General features: G+C 46.4%; 1 pseudogene; it reads left to right on the forward strand.

The window, feature by feature from the left end:
* The first annotated feature begins 1,304 nt into the window (after nucleotides 1-1,304).
* Nucleotides 1,305-19,962, forward strand: part of LOC131008002 (uncharacterized) — a 30,477-nt pseudogene continuing 11,819 nt past the window's right edge.

Genomic DNA, 19,962 nt, shown 5'->3' on the forward strand with positions numbered 1-19,962 from the left:
CAGTTATCATCTCGGCTATTCTGACTCTAAAGCAAGAAGCAACACTGATCGAAGTTTTGAGGAGAAACTAAGCAGCACTGGGATGGAGCCTAGGAGATATACGTGGCATTAGTCCTGCCACATGCATGCACAGGATAACCTTAGACGAGGGAGCTACACCCAAGCGAGATGCCCAGCGGCGCTTGAACCCTATGTTGATGGAGGTTGTGCGCAAGGAGATCCTTAAGCTTCTGGCCGAAGGGGTTATCTACTCTGTCGCCGATAGTGAGTTGGTGAGCCCAGTGCATGTCGTGCCAAAGAAAGGAGGAATGACGGTCGTGCGCAATGAAAAGATGGAGTTGGTGCCGACACGTCCTACCACGGGATGGCGGATGTGCGTCGATTACAGGAAACTCAATGCCGTTACCAAAAGGATCATTTTCCTCTTCCTTTTGTTGATCAAATGTTAGATCGCTTAGCAGGGCATGATTTTTATTGTTTTCTCGATGGCTTATCAGGGTACTACCAAATCGCAATCGCGCCGGAAGATCAAGTCAAAACTGCCTTCACCACACCTTTTGGGACGTTTGCATGGAAGAGGATGCCGTTCGGGCTATGCAATGCGCCCGGGACGTTTCAACGATGCATGATGTCCATATTTTCTGACATGATTGGTAAATTCGTGGAGGTTTTTATGGATGATTTTTCGGTTTTTGGGCAGTCCTTTCATGATTGTTTGACTAAGATTGATGAAGTGTTGCAAAGGTGTATTGAAAGTGGCCTAACCTTGAGTTGGGAAAAGAGTCATTTCATGGTTACATGTGGTATCGTTTTGGGTCATGTGGTGTCTAAGCATGGACTAGAGGTGGAGGTAATCCAAAAGTTGCCACCCCCTATTGATGTCAAGGGAATTAGGAGTTTCTTAGGTCACGCCGGTTTTTACCGGCGTTTCATTAAAGATTTCTCTAAAATTAGCCAACCTCTATGCAAACTGCTAGCTCAGGACGTTCCTTTTAATTTTGATGATTCTTGCATGCATGCCTTTGAAACATTAAAACTTAAGTTGAGCTCTGCCCCGGTTGTGATTGCGCCTGATTAGTCATTGCCGTTTGAGATCATGTGTGATGCGTCTAACTCTGCTGTAGGAGCGGTGCTAGGTCAGCGTGTGGATAGGATGTTACGTGTGATTTACTATGCTAGTTTAACTCTGAATAGTGCACAAGTAAATTACACCACTACTGAAAAAGAGATGCTTGCTGTGGTCTTTGCCTTAGATAAATTTCGAGCATACATCATTGGATCTAAGGTCATTGTCCAAAGTGACCATGACTAAACCTCAAGCTAAAGCTCGTCTAATCCGTTGGGTCCTACTGTTGCAAGAGTTTGATGTAGAGATCAGGGATAGGAAAGGGAGCGAGAATCATGTAGCTGACCACCTTTCCCGCTTGGATAAAAATCTGATAGAGTCGAGTCCCAATTGCATCCCTGAATCTTTTCCTTTTGAGCATACATATGCATTAACCTCTGACAAGTGCAGCTTTGCCGAACCCAGCTCTGCTCTGGAGATTTCTCTGGCGAGTGCATCTGCTCTTGTAGAAGAATCAATCTCCAGAGCAGAGAAACCAATAACCAGAGAATTCGATAGCCAGAGAGTTTAGCCCAGCTCTGCTCTGGCCAGCTCTGCCGTGATCAACTCTTCTCAGTCTAGCCCTGCGAGCGCCGAACCCTGGTATGCCGATATTGTCAATTACTTAGTTTGCGGTATTCTACGACCTGAGCTGACATCGCAGGCGAGGAAGAGATTTTTAGCTCAGTGCAGGCACTACTATTGGGAGATTCCTCACCTTTTCAAGCTTGGAAAGGATGATGTCATTAGACGGTGTGTGCCGACAGAGGAGCAACAACAAGTGTTGAAAGTGTGCCATGAACATCATTGTTGTCGCGGCCGCGCCCGCTAGGGATAGCGAACTCGGGGAAATCGCGACGAGGGGAGGGGATTTAGGAGCGGGATTAGAAAGGGGCATATCTAACCTTTTGATGACTCAACATTATATAAGACAACAAATTAAGAACAACAGATATTGATGGAGATCAAGGGGAAACATAATATTATCCAAACGGGTATGTGAGGACATTGTTGAATAGTACATTATTGTTTGACGGATATCATAATATCTAGCAAATCAGTGTGTGCAGCGGAATAACAACAACTCGGGCATATGTATGAAGACATATACCCTGCTCTGATGTACTCGTCCTAGCTCGACAAAAGCTCCGCTTGCACACCACATTCCCAATCATCGCTCAACCTGCACATTTAGAAATATATGCAGGGCTAAGTACGAAGGTACTTAGTGGACACATGCCGAAAAATACATACATACATACATACATTCATTTTATTGTCAAGCCTTTCAACAGTAGTAAGATACGAGGGTTTTTCTTTAAAGACTCGTATTTACCAAAAATATCATTTCTTTAACAAATATCCCGCGCAGGCATTTTAACATCATTAATCACCATATCAGTAACTCGTGCCGAGAGGTAGGCCTCCCTCTACGGACACTATGATCGGCCAACCCGCTAGATGACTCACGATCACAAGGGTGTACACTAATTCCGAAGGGATTTGCGGTCCCATCCAGAATCCGAATTCGATTAGCATCAGATAGGTAATTAACAACAAAACATAAAGCATTTAGGCATTGACAATATCATTTAAAAATCTTAAGCATAAAAATTGTAACAGTTCTATAATATGGTTTTAGTTTTCGTAAGAAAGCCTCACCTGGTAGTGGTGACTCACGGCTAAGCCTTAGACTCTTGCGTTCAACCTTGATTCGGGAAAGAAAATAACGTAGGGTCTTAGTCCGCGGAAATTCTAACATAAATGAGGATGCGTAGTGCAATTATGCATGGCTCATATTTTTTTTTTTTTTTTTATTATCCAATTAACCCAACTAGGTTCGTCCCATGAAGTCAAGTGGTTAACTACATTGATTCGTTCTCATTAGGGCGTTCTAAACTGTCAGTGAAGCATAATAATCCCTCTTTGTGTAAGCAAGGGAAGAAAAAATAATAGAGATTTGAAACACCCTAGGTTCTCTGTGTTCTCTCGCGGTCCGCTCTGCTTCGTCGCTCTCTGCTCTGGAGGTCAGCCCTGGTCTCTATGTCAGCTCTGGCTGAGTTAGCCCTGCGGCGAAGTGATCCCTCGGGGCGGAACGATTCCTCTGATAAAAGTGATTTCTCTGGCGAGGAACGATTCCTCTGGTGAGGTGATTCCTCTGGCGAGGTGATCCCTCTGGCGAAGCGACTCCTCTGGCGGAGCGATTCCTCTGGCGACGCGACTCCTCTGGCGAAGCGATTCCTCTGGCGACGCGACTCCTCTGGCGAAGCGATTCCTCTGGCGACACGATTCCTCTGGCGACGTGACTCCTCTGGTGAAGCGATTCCTCTGGCGAAGCGATTCCTCTGGCGACGCGATTCCTCTGGCGACGCGACTCCTCTGGCGAAGCGATTCCTCTGGCGACGCGACTCCTCTGGCGACGCGACTCCTCTGGCGAAGCGATTCCTCTGGCGACGCGATTCCTCTGGCGATGCGACTCCTCTGGCGAAGCGATTCCTCTGGCGATGCGACTCCTCTGGCGAAGCGATTCCTCTGGCGACGCGATTCTTCTGGCGCCTGGACTCCTCTGGCGCCTCGTCTCCTCTGGCGAAGCGACTTCTCTGGCCATTTCCTTGGCCATTCCTCTGGCCTAGTCCCCTCTGGACTTGTTCCCTCTGGACTTGTCCTTGCTGGACTCGTCCCCTCTGGACTTGTCCTTGCGGGACTCGTCCCCTCTGGACTTGTCCTTGCGGGACTCGTCCCCTCTGGACTAGCGATGGGGACTCCAGTTTTCAAAACCAGACATCTCCGTCCTTATCTCGTCTTGATTCTCACTCGCACACAAACCTTAAACTCTACCTATGTGAGCATGCTGTGATCATCTATGTTCGTCTACGTTTAAAGCTAAAGTTCTCGTCGTTCATTAAGGTCTCAATTATAGATTCTAACAAGTCGTAACTTAACATGCTTTTTGTTCATTCGTTTACAGCCCATAGAACATGATTTCTGGAGTGTGATGCATGCTGATTGGAGTAGCAACAAGGGTCGAAGTTTACCTTGATATAGCGTGCTTTGGTCGGGTAAAGAATGATGGTTTCTCGCTTTTTCGAGCGTCGAGGTGCAAACTGGAAATGAGATGGCTGCTATTCTTAGGTCGAAAATAGGTGGAAAGAATCATGGCGAAGGGAGGAAAAAGGCCGTGTCTTACCTTGAAAATGCAGCGAGGATCTTGGTCTTCTCTTCTCCGTGGAAGGCGTCGAGAGAGTGATGGAGCTCTCGCAACTTGCTGCTGGATTTCAGAGTGCCGAAAGGAGTGAAAGGGTGGCACAAAGGTGTTGAAGAGTGAATTCATAGAAAGAGCTCGGCTTTGTGCACTTGAGTGCCGAAGGGAGAGCATAGGCTGAGATAGGGTGTAGCAGGAGAGGTAGCGTGAGGCCTTTCGGTTTCCCGGCCAATGGGAGGAGCTGCTGTTGAAGTCTGCAGCTTTGCGTGGGAGTCCCTTCGGCTGCCTAGCCAATGGGAGGAGAGCTGCTGCTGCTGGTTTGCGTGGGAGTCCCTTCGGCTGCCCAGCCAATGGGAGGAGCTGCTGCTGCTGCAGCACCTTATCCACTCTTTTCTCTCTTCCCTTTTTCCCTCTTTTCGTTACATGTGGCGTTAGCAGGTGGCGGGTAGGGTGGCGTAGGGCGGTGGTGTGATCTTAAAGGATCTAAGTAAAAATTCCTTCAGGGTCGGTCTCTCTCAGTATTAGAAATATTGGTTCTGCGTTTCTGCTAAAGTCGATACTTGCTAAATTAAATCCGTAGATTTAATTCGTTCGTCATTCTAATACTTAAATTAAATCCGTAGATTTAATTAGCATCAAAGTCGGAAATAATTCACGACTTAAGCAGCAATGTGACAGTAAACTCCACCTTGATAAATAACACAACTTAGCTAAGTTGGTTATAACTCGGATTATTAATCATTCATCAACTCAAAGATTCTCATCGCGGTCTTAAACGCGCGAAAAAAATAAATAAAGCATACTGTTAGCTAAGCAACTTTGTCACCGAGATAAATAAATTCAGGAACATAATAGAAAACATAGAACTTCAATTACTGGCAGATAGGTAAATAAACACACAATACTGTAATTAAAATACTGATAAAAGGGCGGGTTACTACATCCTACCCCTCTTAACAAAAATTTCGTCCCGAAATTTGCATATCTATGTAAAAAGGTCTGGGTATTTTTCTTTCATTTGATCCTCCAGTTCCCATGTTGCTTCTTCAGGTCCATGGTGTCTCCATAAAATTTTGACTGTCGTGATCGATTTATTCCTCAACTCTTGCACCTTTCGGTCCAAGATGGCTTCCGGTCTTTCCTCGTACGTCAGGTCTGGGTTAAGAATCATTTCCTCTTGGTGGATCACGTGTTTTGGGTCAAACACGTACCGTCTCAACTGTGATACGTGGAATACATTGTGGATGTTTCCAAAGCTAGGTGGTAGTGCCAACCTATATGCTACGGGACCTATTCTTTCAAGGATCTCATAAGGTCCTACAAAACGGGGTCTCAACTTACCCTTAACACCGAATCTAAAGATCCCTTTTGAGGGTGACACTTTAAGGAAAACCTTGTCTCCTATTTGAAATTGTAGTTCGGTTCGTCGGGTATCAGCATAAGACTTCTGTCTGTCCTGGGCTTCTTTAATCCTTGCTCTAATCTGGCGGATGGTCTCGATCATTTCGCTTACTGCATCTGGCCCAAGGATTTTTCTTTCACCCACTTCATCCCAGTAAAGTGGTGACCTACACTTCCTTCCATAAAGCGCCTCGTAAGGTGCCATCTCAATGGTTGCCTGGTGACTGTTGTTGTAGGCGAATTCGATCAGTGGCAACACTGATTCCCAACTTACTCCTCGGTCTAGCACTACCGTCCTCAACATGTCTTCAAGGGTCTGAATTGTCCTTTCCGATTGTCCATCTGTTTGAGGATGAAAAGCGGTGCTAAAGTTCAATCGTGTTCCTAATTCTTTCTGCAAGCTGATCCAAAATCTAGAAGTAAATTTTGAATCTCTATCCGAGGTGATGGATATTGGTATCCCATGAAGCCGTACAATCTCACGGATGTACAGTTGGGCTAGTTTCTCCGATCCATGGGTAATTGGAATCGGTAAAAAGTGAGCGCACTTCGTGAGACGGTCTACTATTACCCAAATGGCGGTGTTACCCTTCTTCGTCTTGGGTAAACCCGTCACGAAATCCATCGCTATGTGCTCCCACTTCCATTCTGGGATTTCCAAAGGCTGTAATTTCCCATATGGTCGTTGATGTAAAGCTTTCACTTGCTGGCATGCAAGGCAGCGTTCTACAAACGAGGCTATATCTCGCTTCATCCCGTCCCACCAAAATTTCTGTTTCAGATCTTGGTACATTTTGGTACTCCCGGGATGAGCGGTATAGGGCGTGTCATGAGCTTCACTCATGATCTCGTTTCTGAGCTCCTCGTTGTGGGGTACACACAACCTTCCCTTAAAAAGAACGGCATTATCCGTTGCCTCTTGGTAGTCTCCGGGCGTGCCTGTTCGGATCTTAAGACGAACTTTCTCTAAGCTTTCGTCCGCTCTCTGGGCACTGATGATCCTTCCTCTGAGGTCTGGGGCGGCTACCAGAGTTGCGATGATTGCCTTCGTCGTTGCTGGTGGCTGAACCACTTCCAGCTTCAATCTGTCGAAGTCCCTTACGAGCGTGTCCTCTTGAGTGAGAAGAAGTCCTAGCTCGGATTGAGTTTTACGACTTAAAGCATCAGCTACTACGTTAGCTTTCCCTGGGTGGTAATTGATACCGCAATCGTAATCCTTCACGAGTTCGAGCCATCTCCTCTGTCTCATGTTCAGGTCTTTTTGCTCGAAAAAGTACTTAAGGCTCTTGTGATCAGTGAAGATTTCACATCTAACTCCGTATAGATGGTGTCTCCAAATCTTCAAAGCATGCACAATTGCTGCCAATTCTAAGTCGTGAGTGGGGTAGTTCAACTCATGTGGCCTTAGTTGTCGCGAAGCGTAGGCGATGACCTTTCCTTCCTGCATCAAAACACAACCTAATCCATTTTTGGATGCGTCTGTGTAGATTAGGTATTCTTTATCGGCGGTTGGAACTGCTAGCACTGGTGCAGTCGTCAATTTCCTCTTCAGCTCTTGGAAGCTGGATTCACACTCTTCGGTCCATTTATACTCGATTCCTTTGCGATGTAGTTGCGTCATTGGCCTTGCTATCTTAGAGAATCCTTCGATGAATCTCCGGTAGTATCCTGCTAAACCTAAGAAACTTCAGATTTCATTAGGGGTGGTTGGTGATTTCCAATCATGTACTGCTTGCACCTTGGCGGGGTCTACTTTGATTCCATCTACTGACACGATATGTCCTAGGAACATCACTTCTTTCAGCCAAAACTCGCACTTGCTGAATTTGGCGAACAACTTTTCTGATCTTAAAGTTTCTAGGACGATTTTCAAATGCTCTTCATGTTCTAGGTCACTTTTAGAATAGATGAGGATATCATCTATAAATACTAAGACGAATTTGTCTAAGTACGGATGGAAAACTCGATTCATGAGATCCATGAATACTGCCGGTGCATTGGTTAGACCAAATGGCATGACTATGAATTCATAGTGGCCATATCTTGTTCGGAAAGCGGTCTTGGGTACATCCTCTGGTCTGATCTTCAGCTGGTGGTACCCTGACCTTAAGTCTATTTTGGAGAACACACTGGCTCCCTTGAGTTGGTCAAACAAATCATCTATCCTCGGGAGAGGGTATTTGTTTTTGAGCGTCAGTTTGTTCAACTCTCGATAATCAATGCACATTCTCATGGCTCCATCTTTCTTCTTGACGAAGAGTACAGGTGCTCCCCAAGGTGAGACACTAGGTCTGATGAAACCCAAGTCCAAAAGTTCTTGTAGTTGGACCTTCAACTCTTGCAATTCCTTGGGGGCCATCCTGTACGGTGCCTTTGATACTGGGGCTGATCCAGGTTCTAGGTCAATGGTGAAATCTAGTTGCCTATCTGGGGGTAGTCCTGGTAATGTTTCTGGAAAAACATCCGGAAAATCTTGTACTATTGGCACATCTCCTATCCTCTTGTCATCACTAGCTTCCCCGTTTAGGTAGACGAGATAAGCTGTGCTTCCTTCCTTCATCATCTCCTTTCTGGCCTGTAGTGCGGATATCACTGGTACTCTCTTCTTCATACCGATGCCGTGAAATTCCGTTGGTTCTTTTCCGGGTGGTCGAAGGGAAATCTTTCGTTCACTACAAAGGATGGTGGCGAAATTTTCGGCTAACCAGTCCATTCCTAAGATCATATCTATGTCCCACATAAGCAGAATATTAAGATTGTTTGCTACCATCTTAAGTTCTCCCATTTCAAATTCTACGTTCAAACAAACATGAGTGGTAGTAGATCTTCGTCCTGAGGGTGTAGTGATTCTTAAGGCACACTTAGCTCGTTCTGATTCGATTTCTAAGGTATCTACGCAAGGGGCTGAGATAAAAGAATGCGAAGCACCAGTATCGAACAGAATCATAATGGAAAAACCTTTAAGCTTGCCCATACCTGCCAGGTTTCCCTGGTTTTTCTCGGGCTGGTTTTGGGTGATAGCAAAGGCTCTTGCCTGCTGCGGCGGTTGTTGCAGCTGTTTCTGTTGCTGCTGGCGCTGTTGGTGCTGGTGTGGCTGTTGTTGGCGGGGCTGCTGTTGCCCTGGAACTGCTCGGAGGGGTTGGGCATAAGTGGCCCTAATTGCAGCGCCCTGCTGTCTGTTGGGGCACTGAGAGGAGTAGTGACCCTTCTGGCCACACGTATAGCAACCGTCAGTTCCAGCCCTACAAACACCACGATGTGGTTTGTTGCATTTTGGACAAGGGGGTACTTCGTTCTGTCTTTGGTTGCCTCCGGCCGGGGCAAGACCCTTTTGCTTCCCTTGTCCTTGTGGCTGAAACTATCCAAACGGCGCACTCCCTTGCCATGACGGCGCACCTCCTTGCCAGGATGGCGCACCTCCTTGCCATGGCTTCTTGTTAGTCGGGTTCTCACTCCCTCCTTGGTTGTTCCAGTTGCGCTTCCCTTTGAAGTTCTGAGGACGTACAGGTAGGTTGGCTGGCGCTGAAGTTTGTGGCGGGGCCAACCTTTCCACTGGCATCGCAGCTTCGACGTCCAGTGCCCTGTTCAGGGACTCGGTGTAGGAGAGTCCATCATGACTAGCTAGAGTCATCCTAATTTCGTGCCTTAGACCGGCACAAAATTTCTCCGCCATCTTCTCATCAGTATCCACCTGCTGTGGAGCATAACGTGATAGATCACAGAATTCCCTGTCGTATTCCGTCACTGTCCTCTTCCCTTGCCTCAGGTTGTAGAACTCAGCCTCTTTCTTCTTCCTGTAGCTTTTGGGAATATACTTATCGTATAACCCAGTCTTAAAGTTTTCCCATGTGTAGGCTGCCCATTGCTCGGGAGTCAGTGTCTTTCGGCGGGCTTCCCACCAAAAGTCAGCCGCTCCCGTTAACTGGAAAGACACGCACGAGAGTCGCTCCTCTTCCGTGCAGCGAAGAAAAGTGAAGATGCGCTCCAATGCGCGTACCCAAGCCTCAGCTTCGGCTGGGTCGCCCATTCCATTGAATGTGGGCGGATTCTGTCGGAGGAATAGTTCCTCAATCCTTCTGGCAGGGGGTGGAGGGGGTGGGGTTGGTTCCCTGTCGTTTCGTGGTACCTCAGGTTCATCATCTTGATTTCTATCATTGTTAGCATTTCTTCTAGCGGTGCGACCTCGTCTAGGCGGCATACCACAATCTGCGAAGCACCTATTTTAGCACATTCTATACGGAAGTCTCTAAGGCAATTTATAAGGAAATGCTGGCATGCACAAGTCGCAAAGTCATAGATACTACATCGTGAATTGACTTGTGGAGAATAAAACCCGTAGGGTAACATAAAACATATGCTAAATTGACACAAAAACCCATACTAGGGTCAAAATGCATATCATGGAAAATTTGCCTCATCGAGGACTTTTGCATCAATAAAAAGTTTCCATGCTAGCGTTGACATCAAAAATAAAAGGGTCATGGGGTTACAAAACATCGGAACGAATTCATCATTTCCGGAAAAACATCCCTAGCTAGACTATCAAAAATGCGATCCTAAAACGCGGTACGGCTGTTCCTAGGCGATGGCAAAAGGTAGATAAACGGGTCCTCCTCGGGGTCTTCTTCTAGGTCCTCCTCCTCATCCTCGTTGGGCAACGGGGTCTCTCCCTGACCCTCGCCCGTCTCTCGTATGATCTGGGCCGTGCGGAAGATGTCATCCGCAATCTCGCGGATCGGGTCATTCCTGGTGCGGATCCTAGCCGTGGCACGGGGCCCAGTCGGGGCTGGAGGTGGCGACGGCCTAGGGTGAATAATCCTCCTCGTCGCGCCACATGGTGCCGTATCATCCTCCTGCATAGGGGCCTTGCCCCTATCTAGGAACTCTCTCGTGTTGGCTATGGCCCTGTCAGCGTTGGCCATTGCGGCTGCGAGTCTTGCTTCTGCCGTGGACACCGGTGGTGGTGGTGGAGTAGGTTCCCGGAGAGCTGAGTCGGGAGGTGACGGGAAATCTCTACGAGCTCGTGGACGAGAGGGGCCTGCCTCGTCGTCGTGTCTACCACGGCGCCTTAGCACTGAGGTACGCGGTGGAGGGTCTTGTGGCAAGGCCACCTGGGGCTCAGGTGCATCAGCGAGTATCTCCGCGGGCAGAGGCGTCCCTACCTGCGCGTAGTCTCCCGGGAGAACATAGGGTCCTAGAGGGGCGCTGCCCCACAAGGTGAAGCAGGCCTGAAGCTCCGCTACGAAGCTAGGGAAGTCTCCCACTAGGTCGTGGTAGTTCTCCCGTGGAAAGATGTAGTAGGCTGAAATCTGCTTAGCCCATCCCTGCCACTCAGAGGGTAACAACAGGATCAATCTCTGGATGCCGTCGTACCCTGACACACCGTACACACTCGCCTCGACTCAATGTCGATGGAAACCGGCGAGGAACTGCCCGAGGTTATCCCCGCGACATGGGGCATAAGTGCGGTAGGACCGCTCGACTTCCTCTGGACTGGCCCACGAGGGTAAAGGTCGTAGTCGTGTGTAGACAGTTCTCGCCATCTAACGAAAGAAAGGAAAAATCTATCGTCAACTCACAGTAAAACGCGGCATGCCACTTAAATCGGTAAGATTCTAAACGTCTACACTGGGTCATCAAAATCGGTTCGAAGATCATAACTCGTAAAATCTAGTCATCGCAACATCATCTAAACCTAGCTTTCAGGCACTCGTCATAAGGGTGATCTAAATCAAATTCTCAAGCACAAAATCATAACTTGCATTAAAGAGGTCCAGATTTTGACACTCAAAAAGTTCTAATGTTGTCGTCTACTGATCTTAAAGCTTATCATGCGGTGATGATGTACTCTTCTATGTTTCATCGTGAAGTGAGTATATGTCTAACTTAAGAGTTCTAAGTTCTCGTGATTCAAACAACAATCATACATATTCATGTTTCACGCATTTCAAGAAATCAACTAAAACTTGAAAGTACTTACCATAAACAAACGTCGGTTGAGCGTGTCGAGATGTAGTGCCAAGCTTTTGTCGACTAGTTCATGAGCACGTTGACTTACTTAATCTAGACTCGACTTAGAAAGAATGACTAGTAATCAGAGCAGAAGAAGGTTGCTCTGATACCACTCTGTCGCGGCCGCGACCGCTAGGGATAGCGAACTCGGGGAAATCGCGACGAGGGGAGGGGATTTAGGAGCGGGATTAGAAAGGGGCATATCTAACCTTTTGATGACTCAACATTATATAAGACAACAAATTAAGAACAACAGATATTGATGGAGATCAAGGGGAAACATAATATTATCCAAACGGGTATGTGAGGACATTGTTGAATAGTACATTATTGTTTGACGGATATCATAATATCTAGCAAATCAGTGTGTGCAGCGGAATAACAACAACTCGGGCATATGTATGAAGACATATACCCTGCTCTGATGTACTCGTCCTAGCTCGACAAAAGCTCCGCTTGCACACCACATTCCCAATCATCGCTCAACCTGCACATTTAGAAATATATGCAGGGCTAAGTACGAAGGTACTTAGTGGACACATGCCGAAAAATACATACATACATACATACATTCATTTTATTGTCAAGCCTTTCAACAGTAGTAAGATACGAGGGTTTTTCTTTAAAGACTCGTATTTACCAAAAATATCATTTCTTTAACAAATATCCCGCGCAGGCATTTTAACATCATTAATCACCATATCAGTAACTCGTGCCGAGAGGTAGGCCTCCCTCTACGGACACTATGATCGGCAAACCCGCTAGATGACTCACGATCACAAGGGTGTACACTAATTCCGAAGGGATTTGCGGTCCCATCCAGAATCCGAATTCGATTAGCATCAGATAGGTAATTAACAACAAAACATAAAGCATTTAGGCATTGACAATATCATTTAAAAATCTTAAGCATAAAAATTGTAACAGTTCTATAATATGGTTTTAGTTTTCGTAAGAAAGCCTCACCTGGTAGTGGTGACTCACGGCTAAGCCTTAGACTCTTGCGTTCAACCTTGATTCGGGAAAGAAAATAACGTAGGGTCTTAGTCCGCGGAAATTCTAACATAAATGAGGATGCGTAGTGCAATTATGCATGGCTCATATTTTTTTTTTTTTTTTTTATCCAATTAACCCAACTAGGTTCGTCCCATGAAGTCAAGTGGTTAACTACATTGATTCGTTCTCATTAGGGCGTTCTAAACTGTCAGTGAAGCATAATAATCCCTCTTTGTGTAAGCAAGGGAAGAAAAAATAATAGAGATTTGAAACACCCTAGGTTCTCTGTGTTCTCTCGCGGTCCGCTCTGCTTCGTCGCTCTCTGCTCTGGAGGTCAGCCCTGGTCTCTATGTCAGCTCTGGCTGAGTTAGCCCTGCGGCGAAGTGATCCCTCGGGGCAGAACGATTCCTCTGATAAAAGTGATTTCTCTGGCGAGGAACGATTCCTCTGATGAGGTGATTCCTCTGGCGAGGTGATCCCTCTGGCGAAGCGACTCCTCTGGCGGAGCGATTCCTCTGGCGACGCGACTCCTCTGGCGAAGCGATTCCTCTGGCGACGCGACTCCTCTGGCGAAGCGATTCCTCTGGCGACGCGATTCCTCTGGCGACGCGACTCCTCTGGCGAAGCGATTCCTCTGGCGAAGCGATTCCTCTGGCGACGCGATTCCTCTGGCGACGCGACTCCTCTGGCGATGCGACTCCTCTGGCGGAGCGATTCCTCTGGCGACGCGATTCCTCTGGCGACGCGACTCCTCTGGCGAAGCGATTCCTCTGGCGACGCAACTCCTCTGGTGAAGCGATTCCTCTGGCGACGCGATTCTTCTGGCGCCTTGACTCCTCTGGCGCCTCGTCTCCTCTGGCGAAGCGACTTCTCTGGCCATTTCTCTGGCCATTCCTCTGGCCTAGTCCCCTCTGGACTTGTTCCCTCTGGACTTGTCCTTGCTGGACTCGTCCCCTCTGGACTTGTCCTTGCGGGACTCGTCCCCTCTGGACTAGCGATGGGGACTCCAGTTTTCAAAACCAGACATCTCCGTCCTTATCTCGTCTCGATTCTCACTCGCACACAAACCTTAAACTCTACCTATGTGAGCATGCTGTGATCATCTATGTTCGTCTACGTTTAAAGCTAAAGTTCTCGTCGTTCATTAAGGTCTCAATTATAGATTCTAACAAGTCGTAACTTAACATGCTTTTTGTTCATTCGTTTACAGCCCATAGAACATGATTTCTGGAGTGTGATGCATGCTGATTGGAGTAGCAACAAGGGTCGAAGTTTACCTTGATATAGCGTGCTTTGGTCGGGTAAAGAATGATGGTTTCTCGCTTTTTCGAGCGTCGAGGTGCAAACTGGAAATGAGATGGCTGCTATTCTTAGGTCGAAAATAGGTGGAAAGAATCATGGCGAAGGGAGGAAAAAGGCCGTGTCTTACCTTGAAAATGCAGCGAGGATCTTGGTCTTCTCTTCTCCGTGGAAGGCGTCGAGAGAGTGATGGAGCTCTCGCAACTTGCTGCTGGATTTCAGAGTGCCGAAAGGAGTGAAAGGGTGGCACAAAGGTGTTGAAGAGTGAATTCATAGAAAGAGCTCGGCTTTGTGCACTTGAGTGCCGAAGGGAGAGCATAGGCTGAGATAGGGTGTAGCAGGAGAGGTAGCGTGAGGCCTTTCGGTTTCCCGGCCAATGGGAGGAGTTGCTGTTGCAGTCTGCAGCTTTGCGTGGGAGTCCCTTCGGCTGCCTAGCCAATGGGAGGAGAGCTGCTGCTGCTGGTTTGCGTGGGAGTCCCTTCGGCTGCCCAGCCAATGGGAGGAGCTGCTGCTGCTGCAGCACCTTATCCACTCTTTTCTCTCTTCCCTTTTTCCCTCTTTTCGTTACATGTGGCGTTAGCAGGTGGCGGGTAGGGTGGCGTAGGGCGGTGGTGTGATCTTAAAGGATCTAAGTAAAAATTCCTTCAGGGTCGGTCTCTCTCAGTATTAGAAATATTGGTTCTGCGTTTCTGCTAAAGTCGATACTTGCTAAATTAAATCCGTAGATTTAATTCGTTCGTCATTCTAATACTTAAATTAAATCCGTAGATTTAATTAGCATCAAAGTCGGAAATAATTCACGACTTAAGCAGCAATGTGACAGTAAACTCCACCTTGATAAATAACACAACTTAGCTAAGTTGGTTATAACTCGGATTATTAATCATTCATCAACTCAAAGATTCTCATCGCGGTCTTAAACGCGCGAAAAAAATAAATAAAGCATACTGTTAGCTAAGCAACTTTGTCACCGAGATAAATAAATTCAGGAACATAATAGAAAACATAGAACTTCAATTACTGGCAGATAGGTAAATAAACACACAATACTGTAATTAAAATACTGATAAAAGGGCGGGTTACTACAATTGTGGTGGACATTTTGGGGGGCAGAAAACAGCACATAAAATTCTTCAATCAGGTTTGTTTTGGCCTTCCATTTTCAAAGATGCACACATTTTCACTCTTGCATGCGATAGGTGTCAGAGGGTAGGGAATATTGGCCGCATGAATGAGATGCCCCTCCAAAGCATTTTAATTGTCGAAATTTTCGATGTGTGGGGCATTGATTTCATGGGGCCATTTCCTACTTCGCATGGGTTTCAATACATTTTACTTGCTGTAGATTACGTGTCCAAATGGGTTGAGGCTATCCCCACGCGGACATGTGATGCTAATGTGGTGCTCAAGTTTGTGCAAGAAAATATTCTTTCTAGATTCAGATTTCCTAGAGCTATCATTAGCGATGGAGGCAAGCACTTCTGCAACAAGTTGTTTGCAAAACTCATGAAGAAGAATGGGATTACGCACAAGATTGCAACACCATACCACCCACAGACCTCTGGACAAGTCGAGACGAGCAATCGACAAATCAAGGGAATTTTGGAAAAGACGGTGCAACCATCGCGCAAAGACTGGTCCGTAAAATTGAATGATGCTCTCTGGGCGTACAGAACTGCCTTCAAGGGCGTGCTTGGGATGAGTCCGTACCGTCTCGTCTATGGCAAGGCCTGCCATCTGCCGGTAGAGATTGAGCACAAAGCTTATTGGGCGATCAAGGCTGCCAGCTATGACTTGGACTCTGCCGTGAAGCAGCGCACGCTGCAAATGGAGGAGTTGGATGAGCTACGCAACGAGGCGTACGAGAATGCGAGGATCTACAAGGACAAAGTGAAGCAACTGCATGACCGCCGTATCTGCCATAAGAAGCTTTGCCCCGAGATGAAGGTACTCTTGTTCAATTCTCGACTGAAGTTGTTCCCGGGTAAGCTGAAATCTCGATGGAGTGGTCCGTTTCTACTTAAGGAGGTGTTTGAGCATGGTGCTATCGAGCTATTAAATGAAAACACGAAGGAGAGCTTCAGAGTGAACGGTCACCGAGTGAAGCCATATTACGAGCACCAGAGCTCGTCCATGGAGGTGGAGGCTCAAGCTCTACACAATCCGAGCTAAAGTTCATATCTGAAGTCGGGCTGGAGACTCTAACTCTAGCGCTTGGTGGGAGGCAACCCACCGTTGGTTTGTTTTTAGTTTTTGTTTTTTTTTCTTTTTCTTTCTTTGTTTTTCGTTGTTTGTTTTGAGTCTTTCCTAAGTTTTGGTTGCTTTGCGGATACTATGATGCTTGGTGAGCATGTCTTGTTTTTAGCACTGCAATTCTCAATATGCCGCCAGCGCTGCAGCCACCACTGCTGCACTTCTCCGCGCTGCACTGCCAGCGCTGACCTAATTTAGTGTGGCCACTTTCTACTCTGCAGCGCTGCAACTCTCCACTCTGCCACAGACCGCGAATTTCCCTCTTCACCACCTCTGACGATGCTTCAGTTCTTCCATGCTAATAATCAGGGACGTTTTCTCCTCTATTTTTATTTCTTTTGTGCCCTGAGGACATAGCATGCTTTAAATGTGGGGGAGGGGGGTATTTTATTGCGCTTATGCTTTCAATTGGGCGAGATTAGTCTTTCTATGCTTAGTTTTTAGTCTCGAATCTTGCTAATTTTTATGAATTTGTGGAAGAGTAGATGGTTTTCGATACGAATTTCGGGTTTGTGAATGAATGGTGGTTATTCTTGTTTTACTCTTGATATATGTTTCTTGTTTGTGCAATGAATTATGAGTTTTGTTGCAACACGATTGTAAGAAAGTGAAACGTGATTTGTCCGGTAGATGCTAGAAGGAGTGTTGTCATTGTGATTGCCTACGATCGTATCTTATCTGTGAAAATGTTGGACGAATTGCCAACTTCAAAATTGCCAGCTCTGAAACATCTGGCCTGTTCTGAAACGTGACAGCTTTGAGCCTCTGCTCATCTAGTCTAACTATGAGCATGGGAAACCACGTGAAAAGCAGATTGCCTCAATTATGCGTGAAGTACAGCAGCTCAAGATGAGCAAGATGGAACAGCCCCCTGCCCCTATGCGAGCCTTGTGGAATATGTGGAGATTTCAACCATGGAGCGAATGAGTGCCACAGAATGGGCGAGTTTACACCAGAGGGTGAAGCAGAAGTTTATGCCGCACAAGGATTTAATAACACACCTGGCTTTGGGCAGAGCTATAATCAAGGGCAACAGAATTTTAATGGCAGATGGAGAGAGGTTAGCACAACGCTGGGTGGGAAAATCAAACTTCAGGAGGAAGTCAATTCCGTAGACCGCCTCAAATGGGATATCAAAATCAGCAACAATACTTCCCATCACAGTAGAATTTTCCGCAACAAAACCCACAGCAATATCAGTCGTTCCCTCGGCAGCAAGGGAACTTTCAGCCGCAAAACTTCACGAATGCGCAGCAGATGCCACCACCGAAACAGTCTCTGGAAGAGTCTTTGCAAGCTTTCATGGAGATCAACAAGTAGAACATGGAGATAACCAAGCATAATATGGAGTCTCAAGCATCCACCATCAAAAGACTTGAGACTACCGTTGGCCAACTTTTCGGCACTTTGAACCAATTGCAGCAGCAGCAGCAGCCCGGAAAACTTCATGGCCAGCCCTTGCAGACTCACCAGGCTCAAGCTATTACTGTTCTCCGCAGTGGTAAGATGGTGGATAATAAAGTGAATGTACCAGAGCAGACTATGGTACCAGAGCAGATGTGGATGCCAGAGACTACGGTACCAGAGCAGAAGAGGGTGCTAGAGCAGACCAGGGTACCAGAGCAGACTTGGACACCAGAGTAGACCAGGGTACCAGAGCAGACTAGAATGCCAGAGCTGATCCGACCGCCAGCTCTGACAATGCCATCAGCCCTGCCAAATCCAGTTCTGCAAAATCCAGCTCTGCCAAATCCAGCACTGCAGAATTCAGCTCTGACCAATCCAGCTCTGCAGAATCAAGCTATGCAAACTCCAGCTCTGCAGAATCTAGCTATGCCAAATCCAGCTCTGCAGAATTCAGTTCTGTAGGATCCAGCTCTGCCAAATCAGCACTGCAGAATTTAGCCCTGCAGAATCCAGCTATGCAAACTCCAGCTCTGCAGAATTTAGCTCTGCAGGATCCAGCTCTGCCAAATCCAGCACTACAGAATCCAGTTCTGAAAAAGTCAGTCCTGCAGAATCCAGTTCTGAAAAATCCAGCCTTGAAAAGTTCAGCGTTGCCGAGCTTAGCCCTAACGAGCCCCTGCGAAGAAGAGAAGGCAGAGAAGCGGCAGTCGCAGAAATAAGGAGAGATGGAGAAGGAGAAGGAGGCAAAACTTCACAAGTCTACTGCACCTTATCGACCACCGATCCCTTTTCTGAGTACATTGAGGAATGAAAAGCTGGAGAAACAGTTTGCCGACTTCTACAACATGCTTGCTAAGGTCAATGTGAACTTTCCTCTTCTTGACGTGATAAAAAATGTCCCTGCTTATGTTAAGTTCTTCAAGGAGTTGGCATCCAACAAAAGAAAGTTCGGCGACAATGAGAAAGTGCTGGTCTCAGAAGTTGCAAATTCGATCATGCAGCAATCCTTACCACTGAAGCAGCGCGATCCAGGTAGTTTTGTGATTAATATTGCTTCGGGGAATGGTAAGGAAGCTACGGGAATGTTAGATCTAGGTGTGGGAATTAACTTGATGCCTTACTCTATTTTTCAACATTTAGAGTTATGTAATTTGAAATCTACTCGCATGTGTCTAAAATTCACTGATAGGTCCGTTAGGTATCCTCGTGGGATAGTAGAGGATATTCTGGTCAGAGTTGGGGGATTGATTGTCCCCGTTGATTTTTTAGTATTTGAGATTGGGGAGGTTTACAAGAATGATAGAGATCACACTCTGTTGTTAGGAAGACCCTTTATGGCAACCACTAACACGTTGATTGATGTTAAAAATGGAACTACTAAAATGATGGTGTTAGGGGAGTCGGTGTCTTTCTCGGTGCATGAAAGTCATGCAATGCCTTTGGCAAGTTTTACTAATGAATGCTTATATATAGACGCTATTAATGGCTTGGTTGAGAAGGTATTTGTGCAGGAGCAGGAGTGTGTAGAAGTCTGTGCAGGATCGGCCGATATGGAAAAGCTAGCACGAGAAGCCGAAGAGATGGAAAAGGCAGCGCTGCCTCTAGATGAACCGGTGGGGTCCAGGAAGCCAGCGCTGGAACTGAAGAAACTCCCTGCCAATCTTAAGTTTGTGTTTTCAGAAGAATCAGAGGAGAAGCCAGTGATCATATCTTCTACTCTAGCTCTACAGCAAGAAGCAGCGCAGCTCGAGGTGTTGAAGAGAAACAAGGCAGCGCTGGGATGGAGTCTGGTGGAGATACGTGGCATTAGTCCAGCCACATGCATGCACAGAATCAACCTCGAGGAGGGAGCTATGACTCAACTAGAAACACCTCTAAGTTGACTTGCAATAGAACAAGGACATCCTAGTGATGGTAAGTTGACCCAGTGTCATCTCTCAAGGAAAGTCTTTAAGGGCTTTTAGTAGTATCGTAAGAAAAAGCAATAAAAGAAAGCAGTAAAGGTTTTGATTTAAAAACGTAACTTAAACTTAAACGTAAATTAAACTTAAACTTAACCTAGGCAATAATTTAAACAACTCGAATTAAACCTAACTTAAGGAATTAAATACTTGTAAATTTAAAGACTTCTAATCTAGGCGTGAAACTAAAGTGCATAATTTAAATTGCATAATTAAAAAGAAAGCATAAACATAAACGAAAAGCATAAACATGATTAAACAAAAACAAATTGAATTTAAATACGAAATACCGTAAAATCCTTGAACGTGTAATTGCTGTCACTCAA

Source organism: Salvia miltiorrhiza, chromosome 2, assembly GCF_028751815.1.
Source record: "Salvia miltiorrhiza cultivar Shanhuang (shh) chromosome 2, IMPLAD_Smil_shh, whole genome shotgun sequence".
Lineage (NCBI taxonomy): Eukaryota > Viridiplantae > Streptophyta > Magnoliopsida > Lamiales > Lamiaceae > Salvia > Salvia miltiorrhiza.